Genomic DNA, 15372 nt, shown 5'->3' with positions numbered 1-15372 from the left:
ACAACGTTTCCGGTTGCGGCTTCCAAGCCGTGGATTATTGAGATTTAATTGAGGAGAATTCAATAAAAATGAAGGGGGAAATTTTAAAATGTGGCCGGGCAAGTGATTTCTTTCTTTTGAAGAGTCCTACTGCGTGAACACCTCGGGGGGGTCAGGATATTGGTGTTTGGGCATCTTTGGGTGGTCTTCAGACCATCTTTACCCCTGCCCTGTTATCTTGAGAGCCAGTGTGGTGAGGTGGTTAAGAGCGGTGGTTTGGAGAGAGAAACTCTGATCTGGAGAGCCGGGTTTGATTCCCCACTCCTCCACATGAGCTGCGGAGGCTAATCTGGTGAACTGGATTTGTTTCCCCACTCCTTCACATGAAACGAGCTGGGTGACCTTGGGCTAGTCACACTCTTTCAGCCCCACCTCCCTCACAGGGTGTCTGTTATGGGGAGGGGAAGGGAAGGCGATTATAAGCCGGTTTGATTCTTCCTTAAGCGGTAGAGAAAGTCGGCATATAAAAACCAACTCTTCTTATTCTTCTACCGTGTGAACATCTCAGGGGGTCAGAATATGGGTTAACATAAGAACATAAGAAAGGTCCTGCTGGATCAGACCCAGGCCCATCAATTCCAGCAGTCTGTTCACACAGGGGCCAACCAGGGGCCTCCAGGAAGCCCACAAACAAGACAGCTGCAGCAGCACCTTCCTATCTGCACTCCACAGCACCTAATATAATAGGCCTGCTCCTCTGATACTAGAGAGAATAAGTATGCATCATGACTAATATCCATTCTAACAGCCATGAATACCCCTCTCCTCCATGAATATGTCCACTCCCCTCTTAAAGCCCTCCAAGCTGGCAGCCATCACCACATCCTGGGGCAGGGAGTTCCACAATTTATGTGTTGTGTGAAAAAATACTTCCTTTTATCTTTGAATCTCTCCCCCTCCAGCTTTAGCAGATGACCCCATGTTCTAGTATTATGGGAGAGGGAGAAAAACTTCACCCTGTCCACTCTCTCCAAACCATGCATAATTTTGTAGACCTCTATCATGTCTCCCCTCAGCCGCCTTCTTTCCAAGCTAAACAGCCCTAAGCGTCTTAACCGCTCCCCATAGGGCAGTTGCTCTAGTCCCCTCATCATTTTGGTTGCTCTTTTCTGCACCTTCTCAAGTTCTGTAATATCCTTTTTTAGGTGCGGTGACCAGAACTGTACGCAGTATTCCAAGAGTGGTCTCATCATAGATTTGTACAAGGGCAGGATGATATCAACAGTTTTATTCTCTATTCCTCATCTAATTATAGCCAGCATGGAATTTGCCTTTTTTACAGCAGCTGCACACTGGGTTGACATCGTCATTGAGCTATCCATTACCACCCCAAGATCCCTTTCTTGGTCTGTCGCTGCCAGCACAGATCCCATCAGTGTATATGTGAAGTTGGGATTTTTTGTCCCAGTATGCATCACTTTACACTTACTCATATTGAATCTCATTTGCCATTTTAATGCCCATTCTTCCAGTATGCAGAGATCCTTCTGGAGCTCTTCACAGTCCGATTTTGTTTTTTTCCTAAATAATTTGATGTCATCTGCAAACATGGCTACTTCACTGTTTAACTCCAACTCCAGGTCATTGAGTGCAGTGGTGGGGGGGTCTTTGGGGGGTCTTCAGATCATCTTTGTTCCCCCTCTTATCTCGATCCTTTAATGACTGAGGCGGGGAATCCTTTGGATTTAGCAGAAAGGGAATAAGTCTGGCTCGGCGCTTGCCCTCAGCAGAACAGACTCTCTTCACAGGCATAGGGCATTCTCCCTGGCACATGAGCGGAATTCTCCCTGGCACGGGAAGCGCATGGGACAACCTTTATGCCTTGATCCAGAAGGAATTAGCCAAGCGTTTTTAGCATCCTGGTCAGAAGGTCAAGACTGAATTGGAGACAAACACTCTCCCCCCCCAAAAAAAAAATCTTTGTGGCCTATCATTTATTTTGTTTGTTATTTATAGTCCCCCTTTCTCACTGGCACTCAAGGGGGATCACACGAAATAAATCAATGCAGTCAACGGAGTGGGACGTACAATAGACAGTTCAATAACATTTGACTTGAAGCCAACATGAGGGGAGGCACAACATAAGTATTAAACGTGACACGTTAAACGAAAGCAAAATATTACCTGGCAGCAACAGATATACGAAGTATACTCAGTGGTATAGTCTACAGTTCCTAACCCTTTACCCCAAATTTCTTTCTGAACCCTGTTGTTATGTGTGTGTGTGTGTGTTAAGTGCCGTCAAGTCGCTTCCGACTCCTGGCGACCCTATGAACGAAAGTCCTCCAAAATGTCCTATCTTTGACAGCCTTGCTCAGATCTTGCAAATTGAGGGCTGTGGCTTCCTTTATTGAGTCAGTCCATCTCTTGTTGGGTCTTCCTCTTTTCCTGCTGCACTCAACTTTTCCTAGCATGACTGTCTTTTCCAGTGACTCTTGTCTCATGATGTGACCAAAATACGACAGCCTCATATGATAGATATGACATTGTTATAGAGCAGCTCTATTTCCTATGCCAAAAGGCCTCTGGAATTATAAATACATTTATTTATAGTGTGTCAGGCTTGTACTGGAGAGACCCGGGTTCAGAACCTGTTCAGCCACGAATGAGGGCAGACTGGGAAGTTAGAATGACCCAGGAGTGAGCCAAATGGTGGTCCCTGTAGCTCGGTCATCACATGAACACGCCTTAGCAGATCCCCCTCGGTCCATCAAAGTCAGTATTGTCTGCTCAGACCGGCAGCAGCTCTCCAGGGTCTCAGGTAGAGGTCTATTCACATCACCTACTTGCCTAGTCCCTGTAACTGGAGATGCCAGGGATTGAACCTGGGACCTTCTACATGCCCAGCGGATGCTCTACCTTCTGGTTGGCCATGGCTCTCCAGGGCTGTGGTGCGTGGGTAACTTTGCCAGTAGGTGAAAAAAATCAATCTGCCCCTGGCCATGAACCTTGCTGGATGCCTTCAGACCAATCTCGGTCAGCCTAGCCTACCTCGCAGGGTTGTTACAAGGAAAAGTTTAGGAAGTCCAGGCATGCCAACTTGAGCTCCTTGGATAATTTAGTCGTGTCTAATGGCGCTGGATGGCTTTTGTGCATTGGGATTCTGTACTCTAGAGTTCATAGATCTGCCTGCATGCACTTGAATTTACTCTCCGACTGAGCGTATGCATTTCTCCTTTGCCCAAATCCAAAGAACAAAACTCCACATTCAGCATGCAGAGTTACTCTCTAAATTACTGGTGATGTTGGAAATGTTGGGGGAGAAAATGCTTTCTGCTCTCTCTAAATTACTGGTGATGTTGGAAATGTTGGGGGGAAATGCTTTCGCGCTCTCCTTTTCATAATTTGCACCTTAGATTTTTTGAAATCCACGTCAACCATAAAGGATGGATTATTCCACCGAGTTATTCCTTTTTCCTCGTTCGCAGAGAGCCTTAAAAAGATATTGCAAGATTCGCTCTTTCTCTAGGGTTTTATGAAAACCTTCAATTAATGGAAATGTTTTGGTGGTGACATATTCTTAAACAAGGCAAGAGAATCACATCGATGGTGCTTTCTTGGAGGCAACTGAGATCGTGAAATCCAGAGAGAGAGAGAGAGAGATTTTTCAGCTGAGGCTTCCTTCCTTACACCCTGAAGCAAAACCTTGCTCAGAACTGCTTTCCCAAAGCACCTTTTAAAATCCTATTTTGACAGGGTTTTTTTAACTTCTGAAAGCTGTTAGGGATAATATATATCGGGTGCCTGAGCCAGTGTGGTGTAGTGGTTAGAGCCACCGTGGTGTAGTGGTTAAGAGCAGTGGTTGAGCGGTGGACTGATCTGGAGAACTGGGTTTGATTCCCCACTCCGCCACATGAGCGGTGGAGGCTTATCTGGTGAACTGGGTTGGTTTCCCCGCTCCTCCACATGAAGCCAGCTGGGTGACCATGGGCTAGTCACAGTTCTCTCAGCCCCACCTACCTCGCAGGGTGTCTGTTGTGGGGAGGGGAAGGGAAGGTGATTGTAAGCAGGTTTGAGTCTCCCTTAAGTGGTAGAGAAAGTTGGCATATAAAAACCAACTCTTCTTCTTCTTAGAGGTTCAAACAAGGATCTGGAAGACCCCAGGTTCAAATTCCGCTTTGCCATGGATGCTTGCAGGGTGAGTTTGGGCCAGATGCACACTCTCGGCCTGTCCTACCTTACAGGTTTGTTGTGAGGACGGAATGGAGATGGGGAGAACAACACAAGCTGCTTTGAGGAGAAAGGCAGTGTATAAATGGAAGTAAATAAAGGGAGGGTTACAATACAGGGAACCACTGGTTCTTCCAGTGGTTGGGGGTGTCAGAATTTGCAAAGCAGGACGATGAGTGTAGCGTTTCATGCAGGAGGCAGCCAATATTTGAAAGCAGAGATCTGGAACACTTCTTCCTTACAAGTGGGAAGCCAGCTCTAACTCTCTTCTTCCAAAGGCTTTTGGGAATTGTACTTTCAGGAGGCCGTTGAGAATCCTAGAACATAAGAAAAGCCCTGCTGGATCAGACCAACGTCTATCAAGGCCAGCAGTTTGTTCACACAGCGGCCAACTACGTGCCTCTAGGAAACCCTCAAAAAGAGACAACTGCAGCAGCACCATCCTGCCTGGGTTCCGCGGCACCTAATATATTCGGCATGCTCCTCTGATCCTGGAGAGAATAGGTATGCAGCATGACCAGTATCTATTTTGACTAGTAGCCATGGATAGCCCTCTCCTCCATGAACATGTCCACTCCCCTTTTCAAGCCTTCCAAGCTGGCAGCCATCACCACATCCTGGGGCAGGGAGTTCCACAATATATGCATTGTGTGAAGAAATACTTCCTTTTATCCTGGGAGATCTCTGCTGCCTTCTTGCAGGGCCACAGTTCCCAAGTTCCCTTGGCTGGCTCACTTGCACCATTTAACCAAATTTGGAAGAGGGTTCAGATTTGGCAATAAATGGCGCTAGATAGAAGTGGCAACTGGCAGTCCCGGGCCCCAATCCAGCCTGCTCTCCTACCCAGCTGTAACATAGGGCAGTACTAAGAGGGTTGTCAGAGAGCCATGGTTTGGAGGCATGGCTCCTGGTCATGTTTAAACATTGGTCTGATGGGCAAAAAACGTGTGTGGAGTAGTGGAGTCTGATCTGGAGAACCGGGTTTGATTCCCCACTCCTCTACATGAGCGACGGAGGCTAATCTGGTGAACTGGATTTGTTTCCTCGCTCCTCCACATGAAGCCAGCTGGGTGACCTTGGGTTAGTCACACTCTCTCAGCCCCACCTACCTCACAAAGTGTCTGTTGTGGGGAGGGGGAGGGAAGGCGATTTTAGTCTCCCTTAAGTGGTAGAGAAAGTCGGCATATAAAAACCAACTTCTTCTCTTCAACCACAAACATAAGTTGTAGGAGAAGTTTTCCTTTGCTGAATTCCAGCCTGTTGTGCATTAAATTATTCTGCATTTTTTTAAAAAAACCATTAGCTCCCTTGGTGGTCCGGATGAGGGCAGAAAAGCAGGGTATAAATTTTCAAAAATGAATAATAAAGGCACAGAGTCTCTACCAGGAAAAAATAGTGGCAACCGTATTATTGTATATATGCATTTCCTCCCCTTGGGTTGATTTAGTTCTGTATATTGTGTGTTAAATATATAACGTATCTTCACTCAAGTGTGACTGTTTTGTTTCTTTTTAACTAACATGATGTCTGTGATGGTCTTGCCATGAATTAGGACACATGCGCCAAAACACGCAAGCTAATCCCCCAGGTTCATCTGAATGTGTGTTCACATGGTTGTGAGGATGTGGTATCAGCAAGCAACCCTAGGAAGGACAGAAATATGTTGGGTAGCTGTGGGGCAAACTGCGGGAAAAAACATGACCATGGATCCTAGTTAGGGTTGCCAGGTCCCTCATTGCCACCGGCAGGAGATATTGGGGCAGAGCCTGAGGAGGGCGGGGTTTGGGGAGGGGAGGGACTTCAATGCCATAGAGTCTTTATTCTCTTGGACGCAAGAAGTATTGTACTATTACAGCATTGACATTGTGATTTGTCTTATTTCTATTATTGCTTCCTAGAAGGATTATTTCTGTATTGCTTGAATTGTATATATTGCCTTGCATTTTTTGCATTGTTCTTATAAATTGTTTGGCAATTGTTATATTGGTTACTGCCTGGTACTTCCATGTCATATGCCATTAGTGCCTTTTTTCTGCAGTACCTGGAGGTTGGCACCCCTAGGGTTGCCAGGTCCCTCTTTGCCACTGGTGGGAGTTTTTTGGGGGCGGAGCCTAAGGAGGGCGGGTTTTGGGGAGGGGGAGGGACTTCAACGCCATAGAGTCCAATGGCCAAAGCGGCCATTTTCTCCAGGGGAACTGATCTCTATCCACTGGAGATCAGTTGTAATAGCAGATCTCCAGCTAGTACCTGGAGGTTGGCAACCCTAACTCCAGTACCTGTCATAGTTAGGCATTTACTTTCATGTTGGTACTGCAAACTATTACGGCTTTCACAAAGGATTTCTGAGAACTGTCGTTTGGGTGCTGGGAATTCTGGTATAGAGATTCCTATTCCTAGAAATCTAAATCAGTAAGAAGAAGAAGAGTTGGTTTTTATATGCTGACTTTCTCTACCACTTAAGGGAGTCTCAAACCGGCTTACAATCACCTTCCCTCCCCCTCCCCACAACAGACACCCTGTGAAGTAGGTGTGTCTGAGAGAGCTCTAAGAGAGCTGTGACTTGCCCAAGGTCACCCAGCTGGCTTCATGTGGAGGAGTGGGGAAACCAACCCAGTTCACCAGATTAGAGTCCGCTGCTCATGTGGAGGAACGGGGAATCGAACCCAGTTCTCCAGATTAGAGTCTGCTGCTCATGTGGAGGGGTGGGGAATCAAACCTGGTTCTCCAGATCAGTCTCCGCCACTCCAAACCACTGCTCTTAACCACTACGCCAAGCTGAGAAATAAGGGAAATAACATGTAAGAGACGTATTTTCCTCAGTCGCAAAGCTGGTGCGTTTTGTGTTTAAGGGGTCTCTTCCTCCTCCTAAAACCTCCTCCTCCTTGCTTCAATGAACTTAGGAAACAAGATGTGGCATGCTAAGAGTGCCACATACACAAACTTGTGTGACGGGTGTGTGTGTGCGTGTGCTAATAAACCCCCCTGCTAAAACTCGTGTCTGGCTTCCTCTCGGTTTGCTGCTGGCTGTGAGCTGGGGCGGTTTCGAAACCAAACGGGAGGTGCAGGCCGGGGTGGCAGGGAGAGGCGGTATCAGCGTTTTGGAAAGCGTTCTGGCTACCGTCTCGCATTCCAGATTCTTGGCAGGGAGAGCGCAAAACGTGTACAGACAGAGCAAAGGGGGGGGGAATTCCTGGAGTCACCAAGCCGGGGTGGAGAAACACATCCCCACTGGCATAGATGCAGCCCAAGGGTTTGTTTTGCAAGCGTGACCCGGGCGGGAGGGCAGGGCGGCCTGGTTCCTTTTGGTGGGTTGCCCAAAGATGTTCTCATCAGCTTTCACCGACAAGAGTTTCCAGTCCATTGGCAACCTGCCTCATCTGGTCCTTCTCTGGATCGTGGCCCCCCCATCCACACGCCGCCCACAATGGACTCGGGCCCGTTCCTCTGGGCTTGCCGTCTTTGCCAAACCCCCCTCGGCTTCCGACCTTCTCCCCACTCTGTTTCTTGCATTTATTACAACACTTCTAGGCACTTATTTTTCAAACGGATAAAACAAAACGTACAAACACGCGCATCGAATCAAAATTCCTTTAATCAAAACTGATAAATGGAAGCACCGGGCCATTGCTGACTAGAGTAGCCAACCTCCAGGTGGTGCCCCCAGGGTATCCTTTCTGGGAACCTCTGAAATGGACTGAATATACTAGCCTGGTTAGCCAGAAGGATCAGTCTTCTACCCATGGGGAGTTTAAACTTATAAGATAAAAAAAATAAATACATACCAAGTGAAAAGATTAAGGTTGAGGAATTGATGAAGAACGAAACAGCCGTCTTCCTCACCCGTCTGACTTCTGATGAATATATTGTTGCTAAAGAAGAAAAAATATTGTTAGAATTATTATATACATGGTGAAGTGTCTTCTTACCTATATTTAAAACCAGGATTATACACTTACCTGTTTGTATGCACATACTTGTGAACAATACATGTGACTTTTTAATTTATGACCTGTGCTTGAATATGACTTTTGCATTATGATGGTAATATTGGAATTATATTGAAATTGCTTGGAATATTTGTTTTCTGTGTGGATTTTGGTTTAATCAATGGTCCGTTCTCACAATGGCGGGATGTGAGCAGTGGGGTGCCTCAGGGATCTGTGTTGGGACCGGTGCTTTTCAGCCTGTTCATCAATGACCTGGAGTTGGGGTTAAACAGTGAAGTAGCCAAGTTTGCAGACGACACCAAATTATTTAGGGTAGTTAAAACAAAATCGAACTGTGAAGAGCTCCAGGAGGATCTCTGCATACTGGAAGAATGGGCATTAAAATGGCAAATGAGATTCAATGTGAGTAAATGTAAACTGATGCATATTGGGGCAAAAAATCCCAACTTCACATATACACTGATGGGATCTGTGCTGGCAGCAACAGACCAAGGAAGGGATCTTGGGGTGGTAGTGGATAGCTCAATGAAGATGTCAACCCAGTGTGCGGCTGCTGTAAAAAAGGCAAATTCCATGCTGGCTATAATTAGACGAGGAATAGAGAATAAAACTGCTGATATCATACTGCCCTTGTACAAATCTATGGTGAGACCACACTTGGAATACTGTGTACAGTTCTGGTCACCGCACCTAATAAAGGAAACTGCAGAGCTTGAGAAGGTGCAGGAAAGAGCAACCAAAATGATTAGGGGACTAAAGCAACTGTCCTATGGGGAGCGGTTAAAGCGCTTAGGGCTGTTTAGCCTGGAAAGAAGGCGGTTAAGGGGAGACATGATAGAGGTCTATAAAATTATGCATGATATGGAGAGAGTGGACAGGGAGAAGCTTTTCTCCCTCTCTCATAATACTAGAATGCGGGGTCATCTGCTGAAGCTGGAGGGTGAGAGATTCCAAACAGACAAAAGGAAGTCTTTCTTCCCACAACGCACAGTTAACTTGTGGAACTCCCTGCCCCAGGATGTTGTGATGGCTGCCAGCTTGGAGGGCTTTAAGAGGGGAGTGGACATATTCATGGAGGAGAGGGGTATTCATGGCTGTTAGTTAAGAGTGGATATTTGTCATGCTGTATACCTATTCTCTCTAGTATCAGAGGAGCATGCCTATTGCATTAGGTGCTGTGAACACAGGCAGGATGACGCTGCTGCAGTCGTCTTGCTTGTGGGGCTTCCTAGAGGCACCTGGTTGGCCACTGTGAGAACAGACTGCTGGACTTGATGGGCCTGGGTCTGATCCAGCAGGGCCTTTCTTATGTTCTTATGTTCTTAACCCCCAGGTGATAGCAAAATAGGAAAATGTGCCTCAGCGACGTAGACGACTATCCAAAATTAGTGCAATATACAATATTAGTGCAATGTTTATTAAATAAACATAAGACATAAGTTGACCATGTATATCTTACAACCTGACAATACAACTAAACAACATGTGTAATGACCAAACAAGAGAGGAGAGTTCAAATGCTTCACCGGCTGAGTGTCTGTTAAAGCTGCAAAAAGCTAGCCAGTAACCAGCTATCACCTGGAGGATGGCAACCCTAGTGGCTGGAGATCTCCTGCTATTACAACTGATCTCCAGCTGATTCACCTGGAGGAAATGGCCGCTTTGGCAATTGGACTCTATGGCATTGAAGTCCCTCAGACTGCTGGACTTTGTGGGCCTCGGTCTGATCCAGCAGAGCTTTCCTTATGTTTGAAGGCTTGAAGAGGGGAGTGGACATGTTCATGGAGGAGAGGGCTATCCATGGCTACTAGTCAAAATGGATACTAGTCATGATTCATACCTATCATCTCCAGTCTCAGAGGAACATGCCTGGTGTGTTAGGTGCTGTGGAACACAGGCAGGATAATACTGCTGCTGTCGTCTTGTTTGTGGGCTTCCTCGAGGCACCTGGTTGGCCGTTGTATGAACAGACTGCTGGACTTGGTGGGCTTTTGGTCTGATCCAGCATGGCCTTTCTTATGTTCTTATTGCACTGGAACTTACTTTATAATTTCGATTCGATTATACCTTTGAATAATTATATGTGCATTTCTGACAGTGCATTTCTTAAATTCTTACATTCTGTTGGTTAACAGCTATATAATCAAGGGATACTTTCCATTTTTCATAGACCTCAGAGGTTGATTATACACTAAAGACATTAATTTAGCCGTAGATGCATATTCGGCTACTTTATTTGTCCATTCAGTTACATCCGGGTCGTCTTCTGCTTTCTGCTTTCTTGCATATTCTACTCTTGCTTTTGTCACCATATACTTAAATAATTTACCATATATTATCTGGCAAAATATTTAACAGCATACTTTTGGGATCTAATGCAAACTTAATTTTCAATATTCTTTGCATTCCATCATGTATCATTTTCCAATATTTTCTTGCTAGGCCGCCTTCCTTCCTGAGGAGGTCTTTCGGTGGCTACCAACCATGGTGTCTAAAGGGAACCTCCATGTTTGGAGGCAGTCAACCTCTGGATCCCAGTGCCAGGAGGCCACATCAGGGGAAGGCCTCGGGCTCTATGCTCTGTTTTTGGACCTCCAGGGGAACTGGAATCGTGTCTCTTTCCTGCCTTGGCCTCCTCTGATTCTGACAGCAGGATAAGATGAAGCAAACACTTCCAGGTCAACTAGGAATATTCATATGTGGGTGACAGCCCGGATTTGGAGACTGGGGGAGAGAGAATTGAGTTAGTGGGCTCTCCCCTAGACAAGATCCTTGTTTCTCTGCGGGTGGGGGGAGTTAAGGAGAGAAGAGCTGTTCTTTTTCTGTACTCGGCGTCTTCCAGCTGCAGCTGCCAGTTGAATCTTGCGGCAGGTGTTCTGGCTCAGGGTCAGGTGAGGCCCAGATGCATCCCAGCTGTCCAAGGAATATAAGCAATCCCCCCACCCCAGAAACTGCATTGGGAAAAAAAATTAAATTTATTTTAAGAAGCCTGGGGAAAGGGGGAGGAAGGAAACTTCGGAAAGCCCAGAGGCTGTGGAAAGCGTTGGAAAGCAGGGCAGACCACAGACAATAGAGGGCAGCATGCCCTCACCTATCCCCGCGGACTTGCTCCAGAACGGAACAGAAGATTGGAAATCAGGGTTTGCCATTTATGCATGGGAGGGTTTGCCTTGGATTCGTCACTCTCTATATGCACCATTTGCCCTATCTGAATTCTCAAGACTCAAAAATAAGCCTCCATGCAGAGTTCTGAGAATTCGGATGGGGAAAATGTGCATCTAGAGAGCGGCAAATCCAAGGCAAAACCTCCCATGCATAAGTCTGCCTTCTGGGGCTCTAATGGGAAAGCTGCTTTTTTTCTGGGGTAGGGAGGGAAAATGGAGTAGTCCCCTAAAAAGAAACCAGGATCCTCTGCTATGGGTGGGGAGAGGGACATCTCTCAAGGAAGGCCTTGCTTCCTTGTATTGGCAAGGCCCCCAGGAGGGAGTTGTGGCTTTGTATGCAAAAGACGAAGAGTTGGTTTTTATACCCCGCTTTTCTTTACCGTAAGGAGTCTCAACAGCGGCTTACAATCTCCTTCCCTTCCTCTCCCCACAACAAACACCTTGTGAGGTAGGTGGGGCTGAGAGAGTTCGGAGAGGACTGTGACGACTAGTCCAAGGTCTCCCAACAGGCTTTATGTGGAGGAGTGGGGAATCGAGCCCAGTTCTCCAGATTAGAGTTTGCCCCTCTTAACCACTACACCACACTGGCTACACCTGGCCTTTTCACACATTATTTTGGGCCCAGGTTCCTGCTCTGTGTCAGACGTAACACATGTCAGGTTTGAGCCCCTCCTCCATTCCTATTCAGGCAGTGCCCGATTAGGATCAGGGCTGTGCAGCGCATGGGAATTGGCCTTCCACCCCCACCCCTCTCTATTTTTCTATCCCAAAGCAGTCCCAGAGGGTGCTATAGGTCCTGTTGAAGAAGCCCATTTGGTGCATGAGGATATGGGCCCTTTTCAGGTTGGGGAAGGGGTACGGGGGCTTCTTTTCCTCATCCTGAGGCTGCCGTGTTATGACCCAACCTGTGTCCTCCATCATTTACGAAGGGGAATTTAACACTGGACACACAAACCTTCCCTTGGGATGAGGTTGCCTGTTGTTCTTCTGCATGAGTAGCTGTTCTTCCTGGTGGGTCTCTTTTGTGATGCTGCATCAATCTCTACTGTGGGTGTGCCTCCTGGTTTGGATGGGGGTGAGCCCAAAGCAGTGACTCCTGCAGGGAGAGAACAGGCAGCCTCTTCCGAGAACAGGCTCTCTTGGCCCTTTCATACATGCCCAGGGCAATGTCGATTGCCACTCTGGGGTCAGGAAGCAATTTTCCTCCAGGCCAGATTGGCTCAGGGATCCTGGAGGGTTTCTTTTCCCACCTTCTGGGCATGGAGTAGGGGTCAGTGGGGTGTACAGGGGCGGGGGAGGTACTTGTGAATTGTCCTGCATTGCACAGGGGTTTGGACTAGATGACCCTGGTGGTCCCTTCCAACTCTAAGAGTCTATGATTCCTCACCAATTAGAAGACACAAAACGGAGAGGGGGATTCTGCCCCGGTACCCACTGCCCATCCACTTCTGCTGACATTTAGCCAGTTTTGGGCTACAGTTCAGTTTTCGTCTGATGTTCTTATAGTTCAGTCGCCTAGCCATGCTAAGAACTGCAGCTGGGTGAGCAGACAGCTATCCAAGCGGTTCAGTCCAGGACAGGGTTTCTTTTTTTAACCTCTTCCTCCTTAAGCTGCATTGGAGGGGGGGGGGGCGGAGAGAAGATTAGGATGGGGCGTGCTGGGGGCACACCCCTGACTGTTTTCTCCCCCACCCCAGGGGGCTGTAAACTTTAAAGAACTCTGCCCCCTTTTTTCCCTTGGGGTGGTGATTAATTGGAACTGGAGGAAGCTCTTTTGTTCCAGATTTGACCAAAATCTACTTTAAAGACTTTTCCAACTTCAAGGAAGTCAGAAGAAGAGTTGTTGGTTTTTTTATATGCTTTCTCTTCCACTTAAGGGAGAATCAAACCGGCTTACAATCACCTTCCCTTCCCCTCCCCACAACAGACACTCTGTGAGGTAGGTGGGGCTAAGAGAGCTGTGACTAGCCCAAGGTCACCCAGCTGGCTACATGTGGAGGAGTGGGGAAACAAATCCAGTTCGCCAGATTAGCCTCCGCCGCTCATGTGGAGGAGTGGGGAATCAAACCCGGTTCTCCAGATGAGAGTCCACTGCTCCAAACCACTGCTCTTAACCAGTACACCACGCTGGCTCTCGATAACATGGTGCATCCCCTCTCCTCATTGGGTGATTGGGCATTATTTCCCTTAATATTGTCGAAGGCTTTCACGGTCAGAGTTCATTGGTTCTTGTAGGTTATCCGGGCTGTGTAACCGTGGTCTTGGAATTTTCTTTCCTGACGTTTCGCCAGCAACTGTGGCAGGCATCTTCAGAGTAGTAACACTGAAGGACAGTGTCTCTCAGTGTCAAGGGTGTAGAAAGAGTAATATATAGTCAGAAAGGGGTTGGGTTTGAGCTGAGTATTGTCCTGCAAAAGTATTGTCCTGTAAGTATCAAGATAATGTGCTAATGAGGGTATGGTATGTTAATATGGAACCATTGTATCCTGAAGTGATCTGTTAATGTGTGTAATCCAAAACTAATCTGTATGGCTATTGTTGAATGTTGTCTTTGTCTGGAGGTGTTTCAGGGCAGGAAGCCAAGCCTTATTCATTCTTAAACTCTCCTCTTTTCTGTTAAAGTTGTGCTGATGTTTGTGAATTTCAATGGCTTCTCTGTGCAATCTGACAAAATAGTTGGTAGAATTGTCCAGTCTTTCAGTGTCTTGGAATAAGACCCTGTGTCCTGTTTGTGTCAGTCCATGTTCAGCCACTGCTGATTTCTCAGGTTGGCCAAGTCTGCAGTATCTTTCATGTTCTTTTATCCTTGTTTGTATGCTGCGTTTTGTGGTCCCGATGTAAACTTCTCCACAGCTGCAAGGTATACGATATACTCCTGCAGAGGTGAGGGGGTCTCTTTTGTCTTTTGCTGATCGTAGCATTTGTTGTATTTTCTTGGTGGGTTTAAACACTGTTTGTAGGTTATGTTTTTTCAAAAGTTTCTCCATCCTATCAGTGACTCCTTTAATAAATGGCAAGAATACCTTTCCTATGGGAGACTGTTTTTCTTGAGTTTTCTGATTTTTGTTTGGTTCAATGGCCCTTCTGATTTCATTCTTGGAGTAGCCGTTTGCTAGCAGTGCGTGATTTAGATGGTTAGTTTCTTCCTTGAGAAACTGTGGTTCACAGATCCGTCTTGCACGGTCCATTAATGTTTTGATTATTCCTCTTTTCTGTCGGGGGTGGTGGTTGGAGTTTTTGTGTAAGTAGCGATCTGTGTGAGTTGGTTTCCGGTAGACCTTGTGACCTAACTGAAGGTTTGATTTACGGATGACAAGGGTATCAAGAAATGGGAGTTTACCCTCAATTTCCTTTTCCATGGTAAACTGAATGTTTGGATGGATATTATTAAGATGGTTTAGAAAGTCCATTAATTTTTCTTCACCATGGCTCCAAATGGTAAATGTATCATCTACGAACCTGAACCAGACTGTAGGTTTGTAAGGTGCTGATTCTAATGCTGTCTTTTCAAAATATTCCATGTAAAAGTTTGCTATTACTGGACTGAGTGGACTTCCCATAGCTACTCCATCAATCTGTTCATAAAATTCTTGATCCCATAGGAAATAACTTGTTGTCAAACAATGGTGAAATAAGGCTGTTATATCTTCTGGAAAAATCTGGTTAATCAATGAGATTGTGTCTTTAACTGGAACACACACAGAAAACTATGCAAGACTGAAGCACAACCACCACGATTATATGCACTACCTAAAATTCATAAGGATTCCGTTCCACTCCGACCCATCGTGAGTGCCATTGGTTCCCCAACATATGAATTAGCTAAATATTTGACCACCCTCCTACAGGACCACATTGGAAAAACCACTTCTTACATCAAAGATTCAACTCACTTCATCAACAAAATCAGTCCGTTAAGACTCAATCCAAAGGATATATTAATCAGTTTTGATGTTGTATCCCTCTTTACCAAGGTTCCAGTTAAAGACACAATCTCATTGATTAACCAGATTTTTCCAGAAGATATAACAGCCTTATTTCACCATTGTTTG

The sequence above is a fragment of the Euleptes europaea genome, chromosome 2, assembly GCF_029931775.1.
Source record: "Euleptes europaea isolate rEulEur1 chromosome 2, rEulEur1.hap1, whole genome shotgun sequence".
NCBI lineage: Eukaryota > Metazoa > Chordata > Lepidosauria > Squamata > Sphaerodactylidae > Euleptes > Euleptes europaea.
Note: the sequence above shows the minus strand (reverse complement) of the source record.